Source organism: Montipora foliosa, chromosome 4 (assembly GCF_036669935.1).
Source record: "Montipora foliosa isolate CH-2021 chromosome 4, ASM3666993v2, whole genome shotgun sequence".
Lineage (NCBI taxonomy): Eukaryota > Metazoa > Cnidaria > Anthozoa > Scleractinia > Acroporidae > Montipora > Montipora foliosa.
In genome coordinates, this window is record NC_090872.1 from 39,019,093 (window position 1) to 39,031,109 (window position 12,017).

The 12,017-nt window shown below is 40.0% G+C and overlaps 1 long non-coding RNA gene across 1 annotated transcript; it reads right to left on the reverse strand.

The window, feature by feature from the left end:
* Positions 1 to 2,565: 2,565 nt before the first annotated feature.
* On the reverse strand, positions 2,566 to 3,853 carry LOC137999254 (uncharacterized). The gene is made up of 2 exons (XR_011122934.1): positions 3,479 to 3,853; positions 2,566 to 3,280 (listed from the first exon to the last, which is right to left on the reverse strand). It is a non-coding gene; the product is annotated as an uncharacterized lncRNA (long non-coding RNA).
* Positions 3,854 to 12,017: the final 8,164 nt, after the last annotated feature.

A 12,017-nucleotide genomic window follows, 5' to 3' on the forward strand; every position in this document is an offset into this window, starting at 1 on the left:
CAGGCCAGTAAAACCGACGAATGTTTTGACTACATAGTGCGTTTCTATGCCACGAAGCGAGATTCTCCTTTGAGTCAACGGTGCTACCAGGGAAATATCTTAGGAAACTTTCCTAAGATATTTCCCTGGTAGCACCGTTGAAATGATTTCAAGGTCAACGTGAGTCTCGGTTGCTGTGACAGTGTTTGATCATGAGTGGAAATTCGTTCTTGGAGCTTGGCCGGCTAATGGATATACATCTTGGTTTGAATTCGTGTGTTGAAATATTTTAAAAATGGAGCAAAAAAGATAGCAATAAATTTCCAAACGGTTTTCTCTTCCGACTAATTAGTTACATACTGTTTTCGCGTGGGTCCGCGTCCAACAGAAAATACGAAGATTTCTGGTGTGTTTTCTAAATTAAGTTGTTAAAATTGCCATTCAAGCGATCCATAGAGGCAAATATATTAAGACTGACGAAAAAAGCAATGCAAGAGGTCTCTGAAAGTTTAGAAATGTATTTCAGTTGCTCAAAAATAATTCTAAAGGGAATTTAGTAGCAATATTAACCGATATCATACTTAACATGTCATTGCACCTCATGTTGGGTACACTAAAAGGAAACCTTTTAGTTGCAATTACATTTTGCCATAGTCGTTCCAAGCAAAATGAAAATTGTTTGCTAATCTCCAATATATAGCCAAAGCGACAATATTCAAAGTTGAAAATTTTATTCAGGAATCCCGCTTGCAAGCAGGGAGGGTTTTACTGAATTAAAATACTACTACAGCTAATAATACGCTTTCATCACGTTGTAGGGGGTTAATTCTCGACCTATTCTAAAGTTTTAGAATCCACATCAAATTGAACGTATTTTCCTTTAATCGAGAAAAATCCGTGGAAAGGACGCCTTGCCTGAGAGTCTTTCTTCACTTAAAAAATATTCTGAATTGTCAGGAAACGGTGGAACCGTTGATTCTCTTGGATTTTCCCGACATTTATAAAATATATCGTCAGAATCCTTTGTAATTGTGTTACTGGAACACGGAGAGTGCTTTTTCGCATCGCTATTTTAAGGGCTGGCGGCAAGGTACATCTTACTATTTTATACCGTTCCTTTAACTATTAACTTAACGCCCTCAGATGATGACATGATTCCGTGAAATCTCACACCTCAAACGATTTGCGATGATATATTAAAGGAATACAATGGGAATGAAATGTTGCAAGGAACTGGGCATCCAGCTGAGAAACCAGAGTTGACTCCGGCTTCTCAGCTGGACCCAGGCCCCAGCTGTTTTTTGGTTGCTAAGAGCGCGTGCTGCTCGTTATGGCATGATTCGTCCCCTGAGCAATTTACATGAAATTTACAAACAGAATAGACCTTATTCATAAATGGCGGTCACATTTATAATTCTTTTGTCCACGTGCAAATTAGCCAACCAAGCCTCATTTTAGAGCAAGAATTCTTTTCAATTCACTGTATGGTATCGAGGCTTGGTAGGCTAATTTGCACTTCGACAAAAGAATTATAAATTGGCCGCCATTTATGAATACGGTCTACACTGTAAATTTCTTTAAAATATTTCCATGTTATTTACATGTTTTGTTCAAATGTAACTCTTCCAAAGGATCCTGTAGTTCCAATTTCCAATGAATTTACAGAACCAACAAAAGATGTAAATATCATGTAAATTTTATTTACGAAACAAAAACATGTTAAATATATTTTACAAAACATGTAGATTGTAATTTACAAGCTGTGAATTTAGATTTACATACGCCTGTACATTTTCAGCGTTTCCAGTGTGATCCCCTTTGCTGAAATTCAACCCTGTAAAATAAGTCTACCACTTCTCCAATAGGCATAAGATTACTCCTTAACCATCCTCTATAAAGAGCTGTACCATGTGTTCAAAGTTCTTAGTACAGATGACGGTAATTTTGAATAAGGTCTGATTTTTGTTGCCAGGTCATATTGTTGATGTCATCAGGTTAGGCAAGTAGAGCAGATCCATTCAGTATTTATTAACACTTTTTGTGCCAGTTATACATTCCTCCAACAAACCTTGCGAATATTTATCACTATATTTGATACTGTTACACTTAGGGCGCTTTCCGTTTGGCAGAACTGACCGGCCAAACCAGGCATTTGGAAGGACTAACTTTACACCGCCTTCAAATTACCACTCTTTGAGGATGATATACAACCCTCGGAAGAATGCGAGGGGTTATCATGCGAGTGTCCCTTCAAATTGTTGCATTTTCTTTGCAAACTGATGGGTCTGGCCGGCCAGTTCTGACAAAAGGAAAGCGCCCTTAGAGACAGATGGTCTGAACCATAAGTGATCACAGCAAGTGCATATATATTCAGGGCCATGTGTTATCTTATGACAAAAAGACTAAATTACTTTTGACATGGAATGTCTACAGTAGAGTCTTGACCTTGACAAATTTCAGCTTGGTTTAGCCTTGAGCTCTGCATAGCTTTCCTTAAATGGTTCTGTGCTTTTCTGTTTAGTTCTCTGACATGTTCTGGATAGGAAACTTTACCCTTGTGGCTACTACTTATTACTGACACTCACATCATTTTTGGCCATGGTTTATTAATCGATTATTACCTCTGAAAAATTGTTGACATTGGTAACACTGCTGATTTCATAACCTGAAATACTGTCATTATAATAATCTAACTGAACTGCTGAAACACATAGTTTCTTTCATCTAGATGTCCAATGTTAATAACAGTAGTTCCCTGTTGTCCGCTTATAGGACTGATAACAGTTAGTGGTGCCCATCCCTCAATGAATTCATTTATATGTATTGCAACATTTAATACATAGGAAACTGCTTGCACAATAAGTGCATCACACCATGTATGTTAATATGACAACACACCCAAAATTGCTCTGTAATGGGTCCAATAAATTGTTGACGGTTGTTTCTGACATATTCGACTCCAGCAGCATGCACGTTCATGTGATAGGAAGGATCATTGTATAACTGGTGGGCAACAGAAGAAAAGACGCATGAACCATCTGAGGTACATTCTAGTGTCTTCAATCCTTTCTGAGCAAATCGAGCCTGCAACAGTGTTATAGAAGGATTTCTCAGTACTGCATGTGTACACGTTCCATGAGCAACAGGGCCTGGGTTCGATTTAATGTCTCCAGATATCAATAGCTTTTCTCTTGTTAGACAATAACTCTCATTTTGTTGATTCAGTTTTGTTGAATGCTTAGTAACAGATTGATCCTGACTACACAATAGAACTGACAAGTCTTTTTTGTGTTTAGGAGTCCTGCGGGTAATAAGGTAAAAATGACTATTAGAATCTCCTACTCTCGAAGATTTGTTACGTCTGAGTTGCGGTCTAGGTCTAGACATTCTTACTGCAATATAAATATTATTTTCCAAAAGCGAGAGATTAACACTTTCTCAACTGAGACGAACTCGGTACGTTCTTCTTTAAATAATGCACCATACACTTTCTAATTACCTTGTCTTTATGAAACAAGCTCGACGTTTTCTTATAAGGAATTCTCAGTGGAAGGTTCTCTGTTCCAGGGAGCGTGTTTGCATTTGCGAACGGCTTCAGCCCTTGCTCTATCGTAGGAGATTGGTACGGATTCCTTATCAGTTTTCCTTACATAATCGATGACCGAGTCTTTCGACAGTTCGTCATTATGATCCGCCACACAAGTACTAGTGTCTGGAAGCATAGGTTGCTTGGTTGCCTCACTGTTTTTCATGTCACTGATGTTCAAGTTGGATTCATATGGCTTTGATGACTCGGCTTGCAAAACTTCGTGACAGCTTGATAAACATTGGTATACTTTGATAGCTTCGATTTCACTCTCCAAGTGGAAGTCACCTTCCAAATGGAGTTTATTAATCCCTCGTGAGCTTAGGGGATCGGTAGAGACTGTCTTCTGGAGTCTTCTCACCACGGTCAGTGTAAAACGCAGACTGCAGACCAGGGTTAAAATGCAGACTGAGGTTATAACGTAACTGTTGAAAAAGCCCAAACCCCTTAGAAATGCTAACCTTAGGCCTAATCAGGCATAGCTTAACTATTAGCATTTCTTATGGGTTTGGGCTTTTTCAACAATTAAATTATAACCTCAGTCTGCATTTTACCCCCGGTCTGCAGTCTGCAGTCTGCGTTTTACACTGACCGCTTCTCACCATGTGTCTGTCGATTCCATTTGCACCAATGTGTACTTGTTCAGAATCTTTTGCTTCACCTCCGAAGAACGCCGTTTCTTTAATTCTTCAGTTTCTTGCTTGTAAATGCAGCGGAAGGTGCTCAAATTAAACACTTACGAAGAAAGCCACAAACAGCAATGGCGGCGCACAACCTTGTAGCGAACAGGAAGTCAGAGCTGTGTTGTGATTATCCATCCTGATTGGCTAATTAGATCGAACTTCCGGTTACGCAGGAGTGACAAATTTGCATAAAGATCCCCACCAAAACTCGTGGATATATCCACGAGTAAAAACGGCTGCGAAGGAGGCTACCATTACTTACGTTCAAAAATGATGGATTGGACCTCCGAGGATTGGATCTAGGGAAAGTGACGTCAAAGGCTCACAAGCTTAAAATTTCAGCGCGTGAATGCAGCTTATTGCATATGCAAAAGGTGAGTTTAAAGTCTGAATGCCCAAAAGTCCCATGCTGCACTTTGGTCGCTTAGTGTTTAGTTAACATAGTTTTGAAATCCAAAGAAAATTAAGAATTGATTTTTGGTCACAGGGGCACGAAATGGTTAGCTTTTGGTAAGATCGTTTGGCACTTTACATACACAAAACTAAGTGTTTCACCTTATTTTGGAGTATCCATTCCAGTCACAACCTTTTATTGTTCTTATGCCTTTTCAGTGCCATCTTGAATTACGTCATACGTGCAGTGATACGTCATATGCGTAAATGACGATCGCGCACCTCATGATTGTTAGTTCCTTTAAGGTTGTTTCTTTCCCTACGTCCTTCTCCTTTGCTTCCAAAGCGACTTTCAAACGCACGTCAATAATCCCAGATTACTACTAGTTCAACTATTTGAAGTGAACACATGGGGACTGCCCCTTTGCCTTTTTTAAAGGCAGTTACGAATTTCTTCGTTTGAGAAAGCGAGGGAACTCCCGAGATAAGTCCATTGTCTTCTCAATGATTGAGTTGATGGATAGAAAATCGAATGAACGAGAGTGTATTCCGTGATTTATGGGTACGAGTGATGTTTTGGAAATTTTCAAATCGCGAAATGCACTCGCATCCATGCCTTTTTTTAATTATGTACTCGACAAAATCACCCAATAGGCCAGTTTCGTATTCTAATGGTTGGATTGGATCAAGCATGAAATGGAGACTAACGCGGGGAAATCTTTTCACATGCAAATTATTTTCCTCGCATTAGCCTTCATTTCATACTAGATCCAGTTTAACAGTGAGAATACGAAATTGGTTTATTAGTTAGTCTCATATAACCCGCAATGCATTTTGTTTTCCTCACAAATTTTGCATAAACTATTGTCAACTATTCCCAAGTGCATTTGAAAACAATAGTATATGCAAGTTTGAGGAGAAAACAAAATGCATTGCGGGTAATATGAAAGTAACTAATAGTCCAAATCGGCTAACTCAATGTTGACGAACCCAATTCCAACCATTTGGGAATAAAACGTTTTGTTACAGGTATTTCCATACCATTTAAATGTGAATGCTTCATAATGCAAATACAATAAACAAAGAATCTTAACCCCGATAGATTTGGGTACAACATTGAGTTAACCGACTTGATCTTTTGCTGTGTTGTCATAGCAGTCTTCCTATTACAATCATTTACCTCTTTTGCACTCTGGAACCTATTTATGCATTTTCATTCTTGAGTATATGACCCGTCCATTATTCTTCTCTTGATTTTATTGGGTACTTTACATCACGTGGTACAATATCACGCAAAAACCCCTGCCTTGTGCCTGCGTCTGTCACAGCGGATTTGTACCCCCCTCGCGGATTCGCCCGCTTCTCCATCCTCCCCACTCCCTGAAAATAAGCGTCAGGCTTTTGATTAAGGTAATGGAATTCCTTTGAAAATTGCTTTTAGTTGTACTGAAACTCAAGTCTAACTTTGCTTTGTCTCCTTATTGAAAATTAATACGAAAATTCATGACCGGAAAAGTTTGGCCATAACAAAAAATCTTCGGAAGCCTTGTAGTCAAGTAAACTTCTAACAAATGTGATTTCTATCCAAGTAGTATAACTTCAAAAAGTGGCACCTCCTTTGTGAAAGCGCTGCCCATTCAAACTATCAAATGGAAAAAAAAGAAATATGAAAGAAACAATGCTTTACGAATACTCCACAGCGCGGACTTTAAACAACTTTAACTGAACTGAACATCAAGTTCAAGTGTGACTTTACTTTTTCTCCTTATTAAAATTATAACACGAGAATTCATTGAGTTCATAGTGCTTGACTTAACCTTCTGTCAGAAAGGAATTAAAATTCGCATCTACTTTACGAAATACCGCCGCTAATGCTTTAAACGACCTTCACTGGAAAATAAACTGATCTGGTCTTTTTCTCAATGATTTATGTTTTATGGTAGCGGCACCGGTTGCCCCAAGCCTGGTTAGCGATAACCATCGGTTAAAAGGTATCCAAACCCATATGCTTAGAAGTAAATCACCTTATTTACGGGGTGAATTGATTCTTGTACAACCCAGAGGCATCACCACCAAGTATGGATTAAACACCTTTAGGTACTACGGACCAAAAATCTGGAACTCTTTAAATGATGAACTAAGAACTTCTCCGACCCTTAAAAAATTTGTAACACGTATCAGAAAGATCACCTTTGACGCATGTCGTTTATATTTTACGTTTTAGCGGTATTATTCGTAAATAATATTGTATCATGATGTGAATAGTTTAATTTTTTTTTCTTTTGTTAGTATTATACTCGAATCATTAGCTACTTAAGCTAGGAGCCTAATAAGCTCCAGGCCCTCGAGTAGAAATAAAGTTTCAGTTTCAGTTTCAGTTCATAAGTTTCCATGGTATTTAACTCTGGTTGGTCGCAAATCCTCTTCCGGAGAGTACAAAATAGTCAGCAAGACGTGCTGTCAGCTATGGAAGCCTGGTGGGGACATGCGACTGGAACACCTTTAAAATATTTATGTGTAACAGAGGTACATCGAACTCTAAGGTTTGAATACGGTAGTATTAATACCCGCAGCTACTGTACTAGTGGACACAGCTTTGTGAGGTTTAATGAATGAAACAAACGATCGAGTTTCCTCAGAACTCGCAGACTTCGCAAGATTTTCTGTACGTGACAAATACTCTGCTTATGTAGCCACGGGGCAAAAAGAAATATCCTCCGGTAAAGAGAGAATCAGCTAGAATCTCTAGCTACTACTCTACTTTTCCGGTCTATACTCTACTTTCCGATTGCATTTCCCGGCACGCTAAGTAGATGCTTTTAAACGCTCAGACACAATAAAACTTAAGGAATCATCAGACTTGCTAAAAAACGTGATATCTAGTGCACATAATGACTGTTCTTTTAGGGCTGATGACAATGCACAAAGCATCATCACTGTGTTATAGTTTTAACTGTTAACGACTATGAAAAGAGAAAATATAAACGGAAGAGAGCACATCCCCCATGCAAACCCTTTTCCACAGGAAATATGTCTCAAGTTATTTTTAGGTCAACTCCCACGCTGTACAGATCCCAAGGGGATTAGGCAACAGCCAATCGCATGGCAGGGATGTGTTCTCTGAGCATGGGTTATCCACGCGGAAGACATTCCCGCCATACGAAATGGCTGTTGCCTAATCCCCTTGGGATATGTACAGGGTGGGAGTCGATCTAAAAATAGCTTGAGGCATATTACCTATGGAAAAGGGTTTGCATGGGGATGCTCTCACTTCTCCCTTTATTTTCTCTTGCTTAAGACTACGCTGATCCAACGGGAACAGAGTATTTAACTAGCTGTTTACCTTAGTAACATCCCGGGTAGGAGAATAATGTGGACTCGGGGTGCAATGATTGTACACTCCCCTCAGTGGTCTGATAACAAGACGATGTGAGCCAACAGCACCATTACTGAGGACAAAGCTGATCGATAAGTATTAATCGTACTATAACTTTTCCCATCAGCAAAGCAATCAACAAGACAACTTACAATCTCATTTATAGATGACTGAAGCATATCAATTTGCTTTTACTTACATCAGCTACACTATCTCTTCCAAACTGCATTGTACTGCTTTACAGTGCTTGTCCCTATATCGACCAAGATGCAATGACGATTCTGTTGTTTCATCAGCAAATCCCTAGGGTTGCATGGAGGGATTGCCGGATAATATCCACCCTGCCAGTGCCAGGTGAAGACTGTCCAACATCGGATGAACTTGGTTGCTATGAGAGAGAGTGAAGAAATGACCAGTGTGGGGAAGCAGAATTAGATGAGCTATATGGAAAGTTGTCAGAGCATATGGTACAATAGGTAAGCGCTTTCCGAGCCAATGACCCAACACGCCGGTGCTTATACCCGGTTTCCGTAGCATTAAGCGACTAGGAGTATTTTTAACTCCCCCCTGGATGGGATGCTAGTCCATCACAGGGTTACCCCCAGCATTACGCCGGTACCCATTTATACACCTGGGTGAAGAGAGGCACCGTGGGAGTAAAGTGTCTTGCCCAAGAACACAACACAATGTCCCCGGCCAGGACCTGAACCAATGGTTGCGTTGATCATGTTGGGGCTATAAGAATCACCTGAGTTAGCAGGCAAAAAAGGAGAAAATGCATAGAATTTCTAATTAGACCAGTTGATACTAAAAGCATCAGCAGCTAATGCTCCTGGTTCTGGATGCCACGAAACAAACTGATCTGACTTAGCATTCAACCTACAGGTAAATAATTCATAATATTAATCCGGCAAAAACGTGATGTCAAAGGGACGATTGTAAACGTCTTAAGCTTGATCAAGAGACTACTCTAGATCTAAGCTTGAAATCAAAATGCCTAGACAAAAGGTCTGCCTTACATTTTGATTTGCCAGGAATGTGTTGAGTGGAAACAATGATATCACCAACTGCAAGCTCGTAAAGGGAAGGAGATCTTATCCCTCCCATGTTATCAATATAGGAAACGGCTGTGGAAATATCCATCTTGAGTCTAACATCGAATATTACATCTATCTGCCAGTTCAATTTCCCAATCACATTACTACATTTCAAATGACGTCAAAGCGAAATGCCGAGCGCTTTCCAAAAAGTTCCATGGACCGGAGAGATGACGTTGTTTGCATCCGCGTTTGCTAAGCCAATGAAACTTTGCGCGCGTTTGTTTTTGTTCGATAAGCCAATTAAATGTTTTCCATTTTGGTTTACGTTCTGTTTTTACGTTTGTTTTTTAAGGTCATACGAAAGTCGCTCTAGCGTCATACAAAACGCATCAATAATGAATCCCAGATAAGGAATACGTGTGGTTGGAATAAGCTGGGATTTATTGACGTTACGTTTATGGAAAATCCTTTATAGTAAATCCGTTAGGGAAAAGAGTTGAGAAAAACGCTCTTCCACAGAACTGCTAATTAACAGAATATCATATTAAAAATATGACTATCCTATATCTATTTGTTCGTAAATAAGAAACAATGAGTTTCAAAACCTTAGTGAAAACTCTAGGAGTGGTTTTTATTTCATCGTAATAGCAGCAGTTTCACTAGCAACCTTTGTGGCTTCCCTAATGGTGTTGTTATTAGAATCCTCCTTACGTACAAGAAGGGGTTCCTCTCCACTAACAAAAACATTCACTAGTCAGCAGGTAGTTTGGGGGGAATTATGTGTGTGTGGATGGTGAGTTGAGGAAAAATCATAGACAACAGTTAGGGTTAGTCTGTAAAGTGAGGCGGAGAGATTCACAAAGCAAATTCTCAACCCCACAATAAAGTTAACAAAGGAAACAAACAAATTTATAACTTTAATTGCAGAAAGAGCCAGATAGTACATGTACGAGAAACGTAATCGAGTAGGAGGGATAAACAAATATTTCATCATGGAAATTATTCGTTCTTACAATAGGAATAATAAATATGAAGAATCTTTACACTAAAATCTTCGTTCTTAAAAAATATATGGAAAAGACTAAAGGAATCCACGGAATATGAAACATAGGTTCCACAAGGCAAATCCAAATATCTCGAGGGTAAAGAGAAAGTGACTGCGACACCATTAGGCTCGTAAATGACTGCGAATCTTCTGGGGTAGAGCGCAACCGAGCAAAGGGGTTTCTAGTCCAGCGCCGGACCTTTACCCGACCCCCTATACCCGACCCCCTCAAGAAAGAAAAAGAGAAGAAAAACAAGTCGCAAACCCTGGAGAAAACCAGCACCAAAACCATGGACAGACTAACACGACCAAAACTGCGAAGTCGATTAACCAAAAATGGAAAATAACACTTACCGAAAACACATTCATCAGGTGGTGTATCATAGAAGTTCTGAAGCAAAATTATAGTTAAAAATAGAGAAAAAAAGGATACTTAGTTACTTACATGGAAGAAAAAGCTGGCAAACATTTCCCTCCTCTCCAAAAATGTGCGAAGTCTCCTGTAAATGTCAACCTTGCTTGCGATAACAGTATTCAAATACACATGGCCTGGGTACGAGATGTGAGAAGGAGTGGATCTGGGAACCAGTATGACAAAACATGGTTTGGGGAATGCCCAAAGCAATTCTTGGTTTTCACCCACGTGACCTTAGTTCTTGACAACCGTCGTTAACCGCCATTGTGGAGCCCCTCGAATCGTAAACAGAGACGCGTAGAGAGAGATGTGAGTGAGTTGTAGTGCGATGGTTCTCTGTATAATACCTGGCTGTGGAGTAAAACCTGGAAACATGGAAGGTATTAGTCTACTCCGTATACCTATCGTTGTTGATAAGAACGGTGAAAGTTAAAAGATCGCCGAAACGCGTGGATTTCACAGATAAGCCGAGACGACACGAAATCGAAAGACTTCGTTTCTGGGAGGCCTGCCTTACTCTGGGACAGATACAACGAACAAAGGACAATTTAAAAGCTTTCGCAGCGATTGACTCACGGTTTAATGTTAGATTTTAACTTTAAGTGTGGGGTTGGACTTATTTTGCTGAAATTGTCTTTACAGGTTTAGCAATTAAAGCTTTTGCGGTGATAGCCAGTAACGGCTTTTGCTGTGAACAGTTGTGTTTTATCCTGTAAAGCTTTCGCAGCGATTTAGCACGCGTTGGTTCAGGGTTTTAGGGTAAAAGGCGAGCGAGTCAGAATTTGTCGAAAGTTGGCTTTTTTTCGATAAAGCGTTTCTCGGCCGGGTTTCCACCGATGTCTTCCCAATTCACACCACCGAAGCGCTTGAACCCCTCGAACAAGTGTGCTCAATTTCGACCGATTAAACCACAACGTCGCGGCGAAATTCATCTTCGAAAATTCATCTCATTAAATATGCCCGATGCAAATGAGGTGCTCCGGTTTTGAATATTTAATGAGGTGAATTAAACCTGAGTATCAGGCGTTTGTGATACTCAGGTTAGCAAATGTCGAACTCGGAGGCGTTTTATTCGATTTCGCTGAAATTCGACAGGCGAATGCCGCGAGGGATGGAGCGCCCAAATTGACTGAGTTTGAAGGAAATCGGAAGAATTTCGAAGGAAAAAAGCTTCTCACCTTCTCAAGGTGAAGGACTGAGACTCTAATCGACCAAGTACTTTGACGAAGAGGGAAATCATCGAAACAAAGGGAATGAGGAGGCCTTTTCTTCTCATCTGGCGGCCATAGCAGTTAGCGAAGGTATTAAAAGAAATCCAACTGGAAACTGATACAGATAAGGTCGACGCCGAGTGTCAAACTTCCGAGTCACCTTGGCCACAAACAACAACAATCTTGCCCGCGATTTCCTTCCCTTGCTTAAACGGACGCAACGAAACCAGAAATCATCTGGTTGTACGCTTTCAAAATTTTGAAGGCCTTAAACTGCTTGTTTGTATAG